The sequence below is a fragment of the Trachemys scripta genome, chromosome 14 (genome assembly GCF_013100865.1).
Source record: "Trachemys scripta elegans isolate TJP31775 chromosome 14, CAS_Tse_1.0, whole genome shotgun sequence".
In the NCBI taxonomy this organism is placed as follows: Eukaryota; Metazoa; Chordata; order Testudines; family Emydidae; genus Trachemys; species Trachemys scripta.
The window spans coordinates 5,421,125-5,436,551 of NC_048311.1; the positions used below are offsets into that span (position 1 = coordinate 5,421,125).

At 48.3% G+C, this 15,427-nt stretch overlaps 1 protein-coding gene across 1 annotated transcript in view; it reads left to right on the top strand.

The window, feature by feature from the left end:
• Positions 1–2,089: 2,089 nt before the first annotated feature.
• LOC117887143 (zinc finger protein 271-like) overlaps positions 2,090–15,427 on the top strand; it is a 60,875-nt gene continuing 47,537 nt past the window's right edge. The window contains exons 1-2 of the mRNA XM_034789427.1: positions 2,090–2,486; positions 13,856–14,102. The gene's annotated coding sequence lies outside the window, so the exon portion shown is untranslated. The remainder of the gene's footprint in view (positions 2,487–13,855; positions 14,103–15,427) is intronic.

Sequence of the window (15,427 nt, forward strand, 5' to 3'; positions counted from 1 at the left end):
CAGCATAGCATCTCGAGTCCTTTCGTGGGGAAAAAACAGGAGAAACTGGCCTTTACCAAAGTGACATGGAGCTTTCCAAAAAGTCACTTGAAGACTTTCGTTCCATTTGAATTAGGGGAAAGAGAAGTTAATGGCTGGGATTGAGGAGCCCAACATTCAATAGGAAATTGGGAAAAATCAGTTAGCAGTACTGCCAACTGGATGTGTTCAGAAACCATCAGTCAGGCCTCAAAAAAACATGTTTTTTGCAAAATGATACATCCTATTACTATGAATTGTTGTGTTACGGTAGTGCCTAGGAGCTGTAGTCATGGGGCTGGACTCTATGGTGCCAGGTACTGTACATATTTATTGGATATATTATGGTAGCTCTTAGGAGCCCCAGTCATGGACCAGGACCCCATTGTGTTAGGCACTGTACAAACCTTGGGTTCTTTCTCATTGTATCCTGGTTTCTGAGGCTTGTAAGTGCCCTGGGTTCACATTTCAAGCTTTTCTCTGCAACCATGAGGGCTAGAAACTTGGCAGGGGTGGGGGAATGAAAGCTGAGATTCTCACATAATCATGTGATTCCAGCAGCTGCTTTGTGGCCCAGGTTATGTGGGATGTCATACGACATGATCCCTTCTGGTCTTACAATCTAAGAGTCACTGTAGTATCTGAGCGCCATCCAAATAGTTATGGATTTATGCTCACAGCACCCCTGGAAGGCAGGGAATCATTGTCTTCATTCAACACAAACCCAGAGAGATTAAGGTCAAGATTTTTCAAAGTGATCTAGCAAACAGGAGCCGTTATCAGGGGAGTCTGGCGAGGGAATTCTCCGGGTGAAGGAGCAGTGACTGTGTGACCTCCTTGGGGTGAGTATGTTGGCTGTTAGTTTGACTGTTGTGCGCTTGCTTGCTGGCCATCTGCTGGCTTAATTGTAGTTCTTACTGAGGATCTAGCATGGTATCCCTTAATCCCTAATCCATTTAAGATTCCTTGACAAGGGTTCAGGGATAACTCAGGGAGAAAGAGGTTTAAAAAGCCAGATCCTAAGTGACAAGAGGAGCTAGCAAACAGGGGAGTTTTGTGAGGGAGTTGGGAGAGGCAGATACACCTAACAAACATACCCTAACCGTAGGCCAATACCGTGCCCCCACCCCCCTCGACAAAACAAAAACAAAGCAAACAAAAACCCTTGCAAGAATAAAAGTGATGCAGGCAGAAGTCCAGCAGCAGAGCAGGGGCTATCCAATTTATTGTCCTGAATGCAACATGATCTGCCTTGTGAGCAGATGCTGTACATGTGCATTCAGTGCAAGCCACTCATGGCCCTCAAAGACCAAGTACTGGCTCTTGAGGCCAGAGTGGCTGAACTGGAGGAGCTAAGGGAGATAGAGAAGTACATTGATGAAACTTTCTGGACACAGTACAGTGGTCCCACCCCCAGTCTGACAGTCACTGTGCTGTTGAGGAGGACAAAGGTCTTGGAGAAGGAGAACACCAAGCTGGAGCAGAGAAAAATGAACCCATAGTTGGCACCCCCCAGTGTGTCATGGTATCCTCTCACACTGAGTTATTAGGAAGAGACAGGTAATAGTAATGGGGGATTCGGTTATTGGAAATATATATAGCTGAGTTCAGGGGTGAAAGTAATATTAAACACTTACCAGTTCGGGAGCCCGACTCCAGGCCCCCAGAAGGGGTAGGGCATCGGGTGGAAGGGGCGGGGCTGGAGGTCAGCCTCCCCCAGCCAGCCTATCTGTGCTGCCTGGCCAGTGCTGCCTGGGGCTCTGGCCGCTGCTGATCACCGGCCCCGGGTCAGCTGCCCCTTTTGCTCCCCCCAGCACTTTAATGTCGGCTGCATAGGGGCCAGTACCGGCTTCTTACCAGTGTGCCATACCTGCCTACTTTCACCCCTGGATGAGTTTATGATGACCAGGAGAACTGCATGGTGAATTGCCTGCTGGGTGTGAAAGTTGCAGGCCTCTTGAGACATCTAGACAAACTTACATGCAGTGCTGGGGAGGAGCTGGTGGTCATGGTACATGTAGGTACCAGTGACATTGGGAAAGATTGGATAGATGCCCTCGAGGCCAGATTTAGCTGCTAGGTAAGAGATTAAAGTCTAGGACCTCCATGTAGCATTCTCATTCCAGTTCCATGAGCAGGGCCAGTTAGACAGCAGAACTGCTGAAACTCAATGCATGGATGAGACAATGGTATTGTGAAGAGGGATTTGGCACAGGTGGTGTTCTCATTGACCCTTCCAGTCAGGGGTAGGCCCCAGGCACAGACAAACACATATTGGAGGTGAATGCATGGACTGTGTTGCCAGGAGAGCTTTGGATTCCTCGACCATTGGATGCTGTTCCAAGAAGAAGGACTGCTGAGCAGTGATGGGGTTCTTTTATCAAGGAAGGGGAAGAGTATCTTCACATACAGATTGGCTAATCTAGCTGTAAACTGGGCTTGATGGGTGCAGGAGACAAAAGCCAGAGGTAAGTCTAGAACATGGAGACCTACATGAAAATATCAAATCTGGGGGGAACATGGGCAATCACAGCAGGGATAAAGGAGAGACAAGGCAATATAGAGGGGAAAACTAATGAACATCTTAGATGTCTGTTTATTAATGCAAGAAGTATGGAGAATGAATAGGAAGAACTAGAAATACTAGTGAATAATCACATTTGACATAATTGGCATCACAGATCATAATTCACATGACTAGAATATTGGTATAGAAGGGTACAGCTTGTTCAGGAAGTCTACTATAGACCAACCAGGAAGAAGAGGTGGATGAGGTTTTTTTTAAACTAGCAAAACAATCCAAAGCACAAGAGTTGGTAGTGATGGGGGATTTCAACTACCCAGATATCTGTTGGAAAAATAATACAGCAGAGCACAGATTATCCAACCAGTTCTGGGAATGCATTGGAGACAACTTCTTTTATTCCAGAAGGTGGAGAAAGCAACTAAGGGAGAGGCTGTTCTAGATTTGATTCTGACAAAGGAGGAAATGGTTGAGAATTTAAAGGTGGAAGGCAGCTTGGGTGAAAGTGATCATGAAATGATAGAGTTCATGATTCTAAGTGAGAGGGAAAACTGCAGAATAAAGACAATGGACTTCAAGAAGGCTGGCTTTAGCAAAGAGAGAATTGGCAGGTAAGATCCCATGGAAAGCAAGTCTAAGGGAAAAAAGACTTCAGGAGAGTTGGCAGTTTTTAAGAGTCATTATTATGATCACAAGAGCAAACTATCCCAATGCATAGGACTATGGTAAAAGACCACCCTGGCTTAACCAGGTGATCTTTAATGACCTGAAACTCAAAAAAAAAAAAAAAAAAAAAAAGGTAAAAACTAAGACAAATTATGAAGACTGAATATTAAAAAACCACCAGCAACAGAATAATGTAAGGACAAAATTAGAAACTCCAAGGCACAAAACAACATTTAATTAACTAGGTCCACAAAGGGTAACAAGAAAACGTTTCACAATTACATTAGAAGCAGGAGGAAGACAAACACATATTGGAGGTGAATGCATGGACTGTGTTGCCAGGAGGAAGACCAAGGACAGAGTAGGCCCATTACTCAGTGAGGAGGGAAAAGACAAAAATAGAAAACACAGCAATGGCCAAAGTGTTAAATGCCTTTTTTTTGTTTCACTTTGACCAAAAAGGTTAGCAGTGATCAACTAACATAGTGAATATCAGTATAAATGGGGTAGAATCTGAGGCTAAAATAGGAAAAGAACAAATTAAAAATTACTTAGACAAGTTCAATATCCTCACAGCGGCAGGGCCTGATGAAATACATCCTAGAATACTTAAAGAACCTGCTGAAGAGATCTCTGAGCCATTAGCAGTTATCTTTGAGAACTCATGGAGGACAGGAGAGATCCCAGAAGACTGGAATAGGGGAAATATTGTACCTATCTATAAAAAGAGGAATAAGGACAACCCAGGGAATTATAGACCAGTTAGCTTATCTTTGGTACCTGGAAAGATAATGGAGCAAATCACGTCCACAACTGGCTCTGTGGATATGGGGAAAGTAATCTCATCATAGAAGGCAATCAGGTTGGTCAGGCATCACTTGCCCTTGGTGACTCCATGGTGAATCCTTTGACCGTGTAACAAGCCCAGGACCGGATTAACCTTTTGTGGGCCCCCATGGGGGGGTGGTTCTCAGAGCGAGGGGCCAGTTGGGGGCAATAAGGTGCAGCAGGAGTGGCCCCATGCAGCCCAGCACAAGGGCAATGTTTACAAACCCACCATTGCGAGACGCACACTGGCCCGCCCAGCCCTGCCAGCATGCCCCTTCCACACTGCCCCACTGCCCAGTGCCCTGCCCATATGCCCAGCACCCCCTCACCCAGATACCTCCTCCACAGTTCCCTATGCCCAATGCCCCTGGACCTGCTATGCCCAGCAACCTCTACCCAGCGACTCCTCCTGCTGACTTCCTACCACAACTGCACAGCACCCTGCACACCATGCCCCCTGCCCAGCTCCCCCACCCACAGATTCCCTACTGTCACAGTCCCACCATCACACCTGTACAGTGCCCCATATTCCTGAGGGAATTCTGCATCAAATTCTGTGCATAATATTTTAAAATTCTGCAATTATTTTTTTTACAATAAATAAATGCGAAGGCTCCACCATGGCAGTGGGGAACACAGGCCACTGGCTGCATGGAGGTGGAAGAATATCCTGCAGCCTCCCCCCGGGACAGGGACTTGGCAGTGAGACTGAATCTGACCCTGACACAGCACAAGGGCCATTCCTGCCACAGAAACACCCTGGGGCCCTGCTCCTTTGTGTAGGCACACCAGATGTGGGCAGGGAGGCTCAGCCTGGCAGCAGGATCCAAGTGCAGAGGGACTTAGTGTGGGGGGATCCAGATGGGGGTAAGAGGGTTCAGTGTGGGGCAGTCTGGGTGCAGGCACCTCAGTTGAGGATCTGGATGCACAGGGAGGTTCCAGGTGCAGGAGCAATGGGAGTCTGCAGGGGGGACCAAGTGAAAGTGGTTGGAGCTCAGCAGAGGGGTGTCTGGGTGCAGGAGAGGTGGGATTCATTTGGGTGGGGGTCAGTGGGGAGGGTGTCTGGGGGGCTCATCAGGGTGGTACAGATGCAGGGGAGGTGGGGCTTGTCAGGGTGAGGGTTTGATGCACCTGCTTAACAGGGGAACCCCGGCTTCTGCCAAGGGGATCCGCATGCTGGGCCCCCGCTTCCCCTATCCCCTTCTCTTCCCAATCCCATGCCCCTTCCCCACTGCTCCATCTCCTTCCCATCCCACCCCCTTCATTCCCCACTGCCTCTTTCCCCCTGCCCCCTTCTCTTCCCCGTCCCATGCCCTTTCCCAACTGCCCCATCTCCTCCCCATCATCCCCACTTCCTCTTCCCCCCCACCTCCACTTCCCCTATCCCCTTCTCTTCCCCCTCCCATGCCCCTTCCCCACTGTTCCATTTCCTCCCCACCCCACCCCCTTCCTTTCCCCCTGCCTCTTCCCCCCTGCCACCACTTCCCCCATCCCCTTCTCGTCCCCATTCCATCCCCTTCCCCACCACTCCATCATCTCCCCAGGCTTGGCGGGCAGAGGGGAAACTGTCCACCAGCACGAGCCGGTGGAGCTGGTTGGGGCCAGGTCGCTCCACTTCCTGCCACCTGGTGATTGCAGGGCGGGCCTGACTCCGCACTCACGGGGCAGCAGGAAATGGAGTGACCCGGCCCCCGCCTGCTCCACTCTGCTCCCCAGGCTCCCAGCCTTGGGACTGGGGGATAGGGGGAACCTCCCCCCAGCACTCACCAGCGGAGCAGATTGGGGCCGGGTCGCTGCACTTACCGCTGCCCAGTGCATGCAGGGCAGGCCTGACTCCTGCTGCAGCCCTCAGGGGAAGGGGTAGGAAGAGGCGGGGCTGGGGCAGAGCAGGGACAAGAGCAGCCGGCCAGGGGTGAGGGCTGGCCAGGGCCCCTTCTGATTGTGGGCCCAGCGTCATGGTAAACCTGGTACTGAACAAGCCTTGTGACTAGAGGAAAGCTGTAGATGTGATTTATTTCAACTTTAGTAAAGCTTTTGATACTGTCTCACATGACTGTCTCATAAACAAACTAGGGAAATATAGCCTAGATGAACCTACTGTAAGGCGGGTGCACAACTAGTTGGAAAACTGTACTCAGAGATTAGTTGTCAATGGTTCACTGTCAAGCTGAAAGGGCATAGTGAGTGGGGTCCTGCTGGGATTGGTTCTGGTTTTGTTCAATATCTTCATAAATGATTTGGATAATGGCATAGAGAGTACACTTATAAAGTTTGTGGATGATATCAAGCTGGGAGGGGTAAATAGTGCTTTGGAGGACAGGATTAGAATCCAAAATGACATTGACAAACTGGATAAATGGTCTGAAATAAATAGGATGAAATTCAATAAGCACAAATGCAAAGTACTCCACTTAGGAAGGAATAATCAATTGGACAAATTCAAAATGGGAAATGACTGCCTAGGAAGGACTACTGCAGAAAAGAATCTGCGGGTTACAGTTTATCACAAACTAAATATGAGTCAACAATGTAATACTGTTGCAAAAAAACCCATCATTCTGGGATGTATTAGCAGGGGTATTGTAAATGAGACACACAAAAATAATTCTTCCACTTCTACTCAGTAGTAATAAGGCCTCAACTGGTGTACTGTGTCCAGTTCTGGGCACCACACTTTGGAAAAGATGTGGACAAATTGAAGAGGGTCGAGAGGAGAGCCACAAAAATGATTAAAGGTCTAGGAAACATGACCTATGAGGAAAGATTGAAAAAACTCAGTGTATTTAGTCTGGATGAAGAAGACTGAGGGGTGATATAATAGTTTTCAAGTATCAGGGGGGTAGTCGTGCATCTGAAGAAGTGAGGTTCTTACCCACGAAAGCTTATGCTCCCAATACTTCTGTTAGTCTTAAAGGTGCCACAGGACCCTCTGTTGCTTTTTAATAGTTTTCAAGTTCACCAAAGGTTGTTTTAAAGAGGAGGGTGATAAATTGCTCTCCATATCCAGTAAGGACAGGACAAGAATTAATAGGCTTAAACTGAAGCAAGGGAGATTTAGGTTAGACGTTAGGAAAAACTTCCTAACTGTAAGGGCAGATAAGCACGGGAACAAATTACCTACAAAGGTTGTGAAATCTCCATCATTGGAGGTTTTTAAGAACAGGTTAGATGGACACCTGTCAGGGATGGTTTAAATAATATGGAGTGCTACCTCAGTTCAGGGGACTGGGCTAGATGACCTATTGAAGTCCCTTCCTGTTACATTTCTATGATTCTATGCAAAAACTGAAAAAATCATAGAGGAGTTTTTAAAATATGGGCCCAGGGGAAAACTGACAGTGTGGAGGAACATAGGTGCTAATTCCGTGGGTGCTCAGGGGCTGGAGCACCCATGGGAAAAAAAATAGCAGGTGCTCAGCACCTACCAGCCACAGTTGTTTGGTGGTGTTCCCAATCAGCTGTTTGGAGGTGCCACCAAACAGCTGATCGGAGGTGCCACCAAACAGCTGATCGGAGGTGCCACCAAACAGCTGATCAGAGGCGCTGCCAAACAGCTGTTTGGCGGCTGGGGGAAGACGGAGACCAGCGAGCAGTGGGTGGGGAAAGGCCTCGGGGAGGGGGTAAGCGGGGGCGGGAAGAGGGGGGGGGGGGGGGGGATCTGGGGGGAGAGGGGGGGGTGGGGGGGGGACCTCATGGCAGAGCAGGGGACAAGAAAAACTCAGCCCCTATGTGGAGGAGCACATGGTTCACAGATAAATTACTTAGGGGATAATTTATGAAAGGGAATACTCTATATCCTAGTAAAGAGGAGTGAGTGGATAAAAGTTGATAAAAAGTACAGGTAGGAACTGAAGAGAAACAGTCAAATGAAAAAGAGTTCCATTCAATTACATCACGTGAAGGCAGACAATTAAATACTGACAAATTGTATAAGTTCTTGTATGCAAATACAAGAAGTCTAAATACTAAGATGGGTGAACTTGAGTGCCTGGTGTTAAATGAGAATATTGATATAATAGGCATCACAGAATCTTGGTGGAACAATAATCAATGGGGCATGGTACAATATTAGGGTACAAAATATATAGGAATGACAGAGTAGGTTCAGCTGGTGGAGCAGTGGCACTGTATGTGAAAGAAAGCATAGAGTCAAATATAATAACAATCTTAAATGAATCAGACTGTATGATAGAATCTCTATGGATAGAAATTCCACACTGGAATAATAAGAGCATGGCAATAGGAATATACTACTGAACACCTGACCAGAATGGTGATGGTGGTTCTGAAATGCTCTGGGAGATTAGAGAGGCTAGAAAAAAAGAAAACCAAAAATAATGAGGGATTTCAACTATTTCCATATTGACTGGGAACTTGTCACCTCAGGATGGGATGCAGAGAGAGAATTTCTAGACACCATTCATAGAATATCAGGGTTGGAAGGGACCTCAGGAGATCATCTAGTCCAATCCCCTGCTCTAAGCAAGACCAATCCCCAGACAGATTTTTGTCCCAGATCCCTAATTGAACTCACAACCCTCTGTTTAGCGGGCCAATGCTCAAACCACTGAGCTATCCCTCCCCCAATATTAATGACTGCTTCTTAGAGCAGCTACTCCTGGAACCCACGGAACGCCAACCCCTACTGAGGAAAATAGAAGGAGCATAAACTCTGGAAAGTCAGATATAATTAGGCAGGATGAAAAAGAATGTGAAGAACAACTAGCAAAAGACACAAAAACTAACAGCAAATGTTTTTTAAGTACATCATCAGCAGGAAGCTTAACATACAATCAGTGGGGCACTGGACAATCAAGATGCTAACGGAGCACTCAAGGAAGACAAGGCTGTTGCAGAGAAGCTAAATGAATTCTTTGCATTGGTCTTTACTGCAGAGGATATGAGGGAGATTCCCACATCTGAGCCATTCTTTTTAGATGACAGATATGAGAATCTGTGTTTACTGTTGCTAAGCAATCAGTTCCACCTTGTATTTGTGACACTCTCAGTACATTTCCAAGAGCTGAAAAAGAGCTCTGCGTAAGCCCAAAAGTTTGTCTCTCTCACAACCAGAAGTTGGTCCAATAGAAGATATCACCTCACTGACCTTATCTCCCTAATGGGACCAACACATTTACAAGAACACTGCATACATCTTAGAGCTCTCAACCATGTTGCCTGTGATGGAATTTGGATCTACAAACTTCGCAATTCATCATCATCCTCTAGTGGACGCTGCAGGGAAAGCAGTTCTGAAATTTCAGTTGGAGGTTAATACCTTCTTACCAAGGTGTATGGCTGGTGAGACTTGAAATCTGGTTGGAAGCCAAATCTGAGTAATAGAATCATAGAATATCAGGACCAATCCCCAACTAAATCATCCCAGCCAGAGCTTTTGTCCAGCCTGACCTTAAAAACCTCTAAGGATGGAGATTCCACCACCTCCCTAGGTAACCCATTCCAGTGCTTCACCACCCTCCTAGTGAAAAAGTTTTTCCTAATATCCAATCTAAACCTCCCCGACTGCAACTTGAGACCATTACTCCTTGTTCTGTCATCTGCTACCACTGAGAACAGTCTAGATCCATCCTCTTTGGAACCCCCTTTCAGATAGTTGAAAGCAGCTATCAAATCCCCCCTCATTCTTCTCTTCTACAGACTAAATAATCCCAGTTCCCTCAGCCTCGCCTCATAAATCATGTGCTCCAGCCCCCTAATAATTTTTGTTGCCCTCCGCTGGACTCTTTCCAATTTTTCCACATCCTTCTTGTAGTGTGGGGCCCAAAACTGGACACAGTACTCCAGATGAGGCCTCACCAATGTCGAATAGAGGGGAATGATCATGTCCCTCGATCTGCTGACAATGCCCCTATTTATACAGCCCAAAATGCCATTAGTCTTCTTGGCAACAAAGGCACACTGTTGACTCATATCCAGCTTTTAATCCACCATAACTCCTAGGTCCTTTTCTGCAGAACTGCTGCCTAGCCATTCAGTCCGTAGTCAGTAGCAGTGCCTGGGATTCTTCTGTCCTAAGTGCAGGACTCTGCACTTGTCCTTGTTAAACCTCATCAGATTTCTTTTGGCCCAATCCTCTAATTTGTCTAGGTCCCTCTGTATCCTATCCCTACCCTCCAGTGTCTCTACCACTCCTCCCAGTTTAGTGTCATCTGCAAACTTGCTGAGAGTGCAGTCCACACCATCCTCCAGGTCATTAATGAAGATATTGAACAAAACCGGCCCCAGGATCAACCCTTGGGGCACTCTGCTTGATGCCGGCTGCCAACTAGACATGGAGCCATTGATCACTACCCGTTGAGACCGACGATCTAGCCAGCTTTCTATCCACCTTACAGTCCATTCATCCAGCCCATACTTCTTTAACTTGCTGGCAAGAATACTGTGGGATACCGTATCAAAAGCTTTGCTAAGGTCAAGGAATAACACGTCCACTGCTTTCCCCTCATCCACAAAGCCAATTATATCATCATAGAAGGCAATTAGGTTAGTCGGGCACGACTTCCCCTTGATGAATCCATGCTGACTGTTCCTGAGCACTTTCCTCTCCTCAAAGTGCTTCAGAATTGATTCCTTGAGGACCTGCTCCATGATTTTTCCAGGGACTGAGGAGAGGCTCATTGGCCTGTAGTTCCCTGGATCCTCCTTCTTTCCTTTTTTAAAGATGGGCACTACATTAGCCTTTTTCCAATCATCTGGGACCTCCCCCGATCGCCATGAGTTTTCAAAGATAATGGCCAACGGCTCTGCAATCACATCCGACCCCATGGACTTGTGCTCGTCCAGTTTTTCTAAATAGTCCTGAACCACTTCTTTCTCCACAGAGAGCTGGTCACCTCCTCCCTATGCTGTGCTGCCCAGTGCAGTAGTCTGGGAGCTGACCTTGTTTGTGAAGACAGAGGCAAAAAAAGCATTGAGTACATTAGCTTTTTCCACATCCTCTGTCACTAGGTTGCCTCCCTCATTCAGTAAGGGGCCCACACTTTCCTTGACTTTTTTCTTGTTGCTAACATACCTGAAGAAACTCTTCTTGTTACTCTTAACATCTCTTGCTAACTGCAACTCCAAGTGTGATCTGGCCTTCCTGATCTCACTCCTGCATGCCTGAGCAATATTTATACTCCTTCCTGGTCATTTGTCCAATCTTCCACTTCTTATAAGCTTCATTTTTGTGTTTAAGATCAGCAAGGATTTCACTGTTAAGCCAAGCTGGTAGCCTGCCATATTTACTATTCTTTCTACACATCAGGATGGTTTGTTCCTGCAACCTCAGTAAGGATTCTTTAAAATACACCCAGCTCTCCTGGACTCCTTTCCCCCTTATGTTATTCTCCCAGGGGATCCTGCCCATCAGTTCCCTGAAGGAGTCAAAGTCTGCTTTTCTGAAGTCCAGGGTCTGTATTCTGCTGCTCTCCTTTCTTCCTTGTGTCAGGATCCTGAACTCGACCATCTCATGGTCACAGGCTCCCAGGTTCCATCCACTTTTGCTTCCCCTACTAATTCTTCCCTGTTTGTGAGCAGCAGGTCAAGAAGAGCTCTGCCCCTAGTTGGTTCCTCCAGCACTTGCACCAGGAAATTGTCCCCTACTTTCCAAAAACTTCCTGGATTGTCTGTGCACCACTGTATTGCTCTCCCAGCAGATATTGGGGTGATTGAAGTCCCCCACGAGAACCAGGGCCTGTGATCTAGTAACTTCTGTTAGTTACCGGAAGAAAGCCTCGTCCACCTCATCCCCCTGGTTTGGTGGTCTATAGCAGACTCCCACCACGACACTACCCTTGTTGCTCACACTTCTAAACTTAATCCAGAGACACTCAGGTTTTTCTGCAGTTTCATACTGGAGTTCTGAGCAGCCATACTGCTCTCTTACATACAATGCAACTCCCCCACCTTTTCTGCCCTGCCTGTCCTTCCTAAACAGTTTATATCCATCCATGACAGTACTCCAGTCATGTGAGTTATCCCACCAAGTCTTTGTCATTCCCATCACATCATCCTTGACTGTGCCAGGACTTCCAGTTCTCCCTGCTTGTTTCCCAGGCTTCTTGCATTTGTCCCCTGGAACTTGGTCATCAAAGCCCAACACCCACGTGATTCCTCTTTCTGCTGATTCTCATCTAGGCTGCAAAAGCATCTGGATGCCATCACTGCCCATCTCATGGGAAAGAGGTTTGAGAACATCAGTTCCCTAACTTGCTGTATATGAAGCCACAAAACTAAGTCACTGAACTGCCTTGTATTCCAGCTAACATCATGTGGGTACTGAAGACCTTGATCTTATACACTTTAAATAGCAGGCACTATGCAGGTGCTCAAAGATCAGAAGGTGCCTAAGTATTGGCAGAATAGCTGCTGAGAATGAGAAAGGAAGGAGGGTCCAGTGATTAGAGCACTAGCTTAGGACCCTCCACCTGCTCCACCACAGGCTGCCTGTGCAAACTTGGATAAATCACTTTGGCCCAGGTCTTCAAAGGTACATAGGTGCCTAACTCACATTGAAATCATTGGCCTTCTGCAGATTTCCATAGGAGTTTGATACCTAAATGCCATTGAGGATCTGGGCATTAATTTCCCAGTGTTTCAGCTCCCCATTTGTAACACAAGGATAATAGTACTTCCCTACCTCACAACCTTATGAAGACACATGTATTAAAGACTGTGAGCTGCTCAGCTACTGTAGTACTGGAGGCGGTATAAGTACCTAGCTACCTCACTAAAAATGGTGTAGCATGGATACAGCGGTGTGGGGTTCCGCACAAGCTGCCCCAGGTATATATCCGCTAATGTAGCCCCCGCTGCCATGTCCTCATTGCAATCTTTAGCAAGCTAACCTGATTAAAACTAGAGCAGGTCTGCACAAGCTTCAAATCATGCCTCCTGCTGCAGCGTAGACAGACTTGAAGATTTGGAAGGTGCTAGTGTAGACAAGGCAGTGTGCTTTTAAGGCACAAAATGTAACCCTTCTGCCTGGTGATATAAGCTGGATTCAAATATATAGTGTTTCCTCTTAAAAATAACCAACACAATGACTCAAGCCCTCACCCAGAAACTTGGGAAAACAAAATATCTCCCTGGGCACCCTTAGCTTTGCTTTGGCAAGCACTGAATCTATGTATAAAACAAAGAAAACAATATTAAGGGGAAACAGAACACAGTGTTAATTTGGGAATACACAACAATAAATCAACCATATATTTATATGAATTAATAAGTACAACAGCCACCCCTGCAGTGCCTTGGGCAGTAGTCCTTTGCCTCAGTTTCCCCACCTGCTGGGGTGAATATCCAGGGGACAAATGTCCCTTTGGCACCTCATTTTAACTTGCTCCCCCTTCTCTTATGGAGCAACCCACACAAGGGTGGTTGTCAGCGATTAGTGAAGCACACTGCCTTGTCTGCATTACTCTGTTAACACGTGTTAGCTAACACCTTCAAAACCCTCATCTAGACAAAGTCTAAAAGTGTTGGAGTAGATTGTGTACCATCAGAAGCAACTCCAGCTAGGCTAAGGACTGGAACCCATCTGCCCTATGGGTGGATGGATGTTTTGTTGGCTTCCAAATTAGCTAATTAAATATAAATGAGTTTGTAAAGTGTAAAAAATGTTGTATGATGAGTGGGAGCAGAGAAAGAGGAGCAGGTTCCAGCAAGGTATATATTGATGATGGTCTACAGACTCTGGGGTGGGAGGATGTTAGCTGGGGGGGGCTACCCGATATTGCTGCATGGGGAGGAACAGTCAAGGATGAGCTTGGAACACTGTCTCTCACCATATGTGGAATAAATCCTTGTTCCTTGCAGCCCTGCCTGCTTAGTTACATGGACTGTTGCTAATGAAAGGGGAATGTGGCTCGCTCTGTCTACTCAGCATACCGGAGTTGAGCTTCCTGAGTCAGACGCTGCTGCTGAGTGCCTCCGTTGCGACCCGGAAGGAAGCCTGGACTGATCAGCTCAGCTGCTGCCCAGACCCCCCTCTGTGCCCAGCTGGGGAGGCCCCTGGGGCAGCCCCGAGCTATGCCGACACCAGCCCCTGAGCCGGAGCCTGCAGGTGAGGGGAGGGACCCGGGGAAAGGGCTGGGGCCGGGCAGGAAAGTGACTCTGCACCAACGGCCCCTCCTCGTCCCAGCTCTGCTCCCGGGGGGGCGGGGGGTTGCGAGTTCCAGAGCTGCTTCCCTCCCTCACCGCCCCCCGGCTCTGCCCCCCTGAGCGCCTGCAGGAGCCGAACCAGCTCCGGGAGAGCGAACGCCCCGGGCCCGGCCAGGGACCGAGTCTCCCAGCCCGAGAGGAGGGGGCGGGAGGGAGACAGGGCTAGAGACTTGAAGGGGCAGCAGGAGCAATCAATGGGGAGGAAGATTCCCGGCTCCCAGGGCCCGATTAACTTTTTGTGGGCCCAGCACTAGACATATTTGTGGGCCCCCATTGGGGAAATAGGGCATGTGATGGAGGGCGATCCACAGAGGGAGGGGCCGGTTGGGGGCAATGAGGCGCAGTGCAGCGGGAATGGCCCCATTCAGCCCAGCACAAGGGCACTGTTTACAAACCCACAACTGCTAGATGCACTCTGGGCTGCCCAACCCTTTACTGCCAGTGTGCCCCTTCTACACTGCCCAATGCTCCTCCCCTTATGCCCAGCGCCCCCTCGCCCAGAGACCTCCCCACAGATCTCTATGCCCAGCACCCCCTCGCCCAGAGACCTCCCCCACAGATCTCTATGCTCAGCACCCCCTGCCCAGAGACCCCTCCCACAACTGCACAGCACCCTGCATACAATACCCCATGCCCAGCTCACCCACCCACAGATCCCCTACTGTCCAGCACCCCCTTCACAGTCCCACCATCACAGCTGTACAGTGCCCCATATTCCTGAGGGAATTCTGCATCAAATTCTGTGCATAATATTTTAAAATTTTGCAATTATTTTTTTTACAATCAATAAGTGTGGAAACTCCACCATGGCAGTGGGGAGCACAGGCCACTGACTGCATGGAGGTGGGAGAATACCCTACAGCCTCCCCAGCCCCCCAGGGACAGGGACTTGGCAGTGAGGCTGAACCTGACACAGCACAAGAGCCATTCCTGCCACAGAAACACCCTGGGGCCCTGCCCCTTTTGCACCAGGCACACCAGATGTGGGCAGGGAGGCTCAGCCTGGCAGCAGGATCCAAGGGCAGAGGGACTTAGTGTGGGGGGATCCAGATGGGAGTAAGAGGGTTCAGTGTGGGGCAGTCTGGGTGCAGGCAGCTCAGTGGGGGATCTGGATGCACAGGGAGGTTCCAGGTGCAGGAGCAATGGGAGTCTCCAGGGGGGACCAAGTGAAAGTGGTTGGAGCTCAGCAGAGGGGTGTCTGAGTGCAGGAGAGGTGGGGTTCATTTG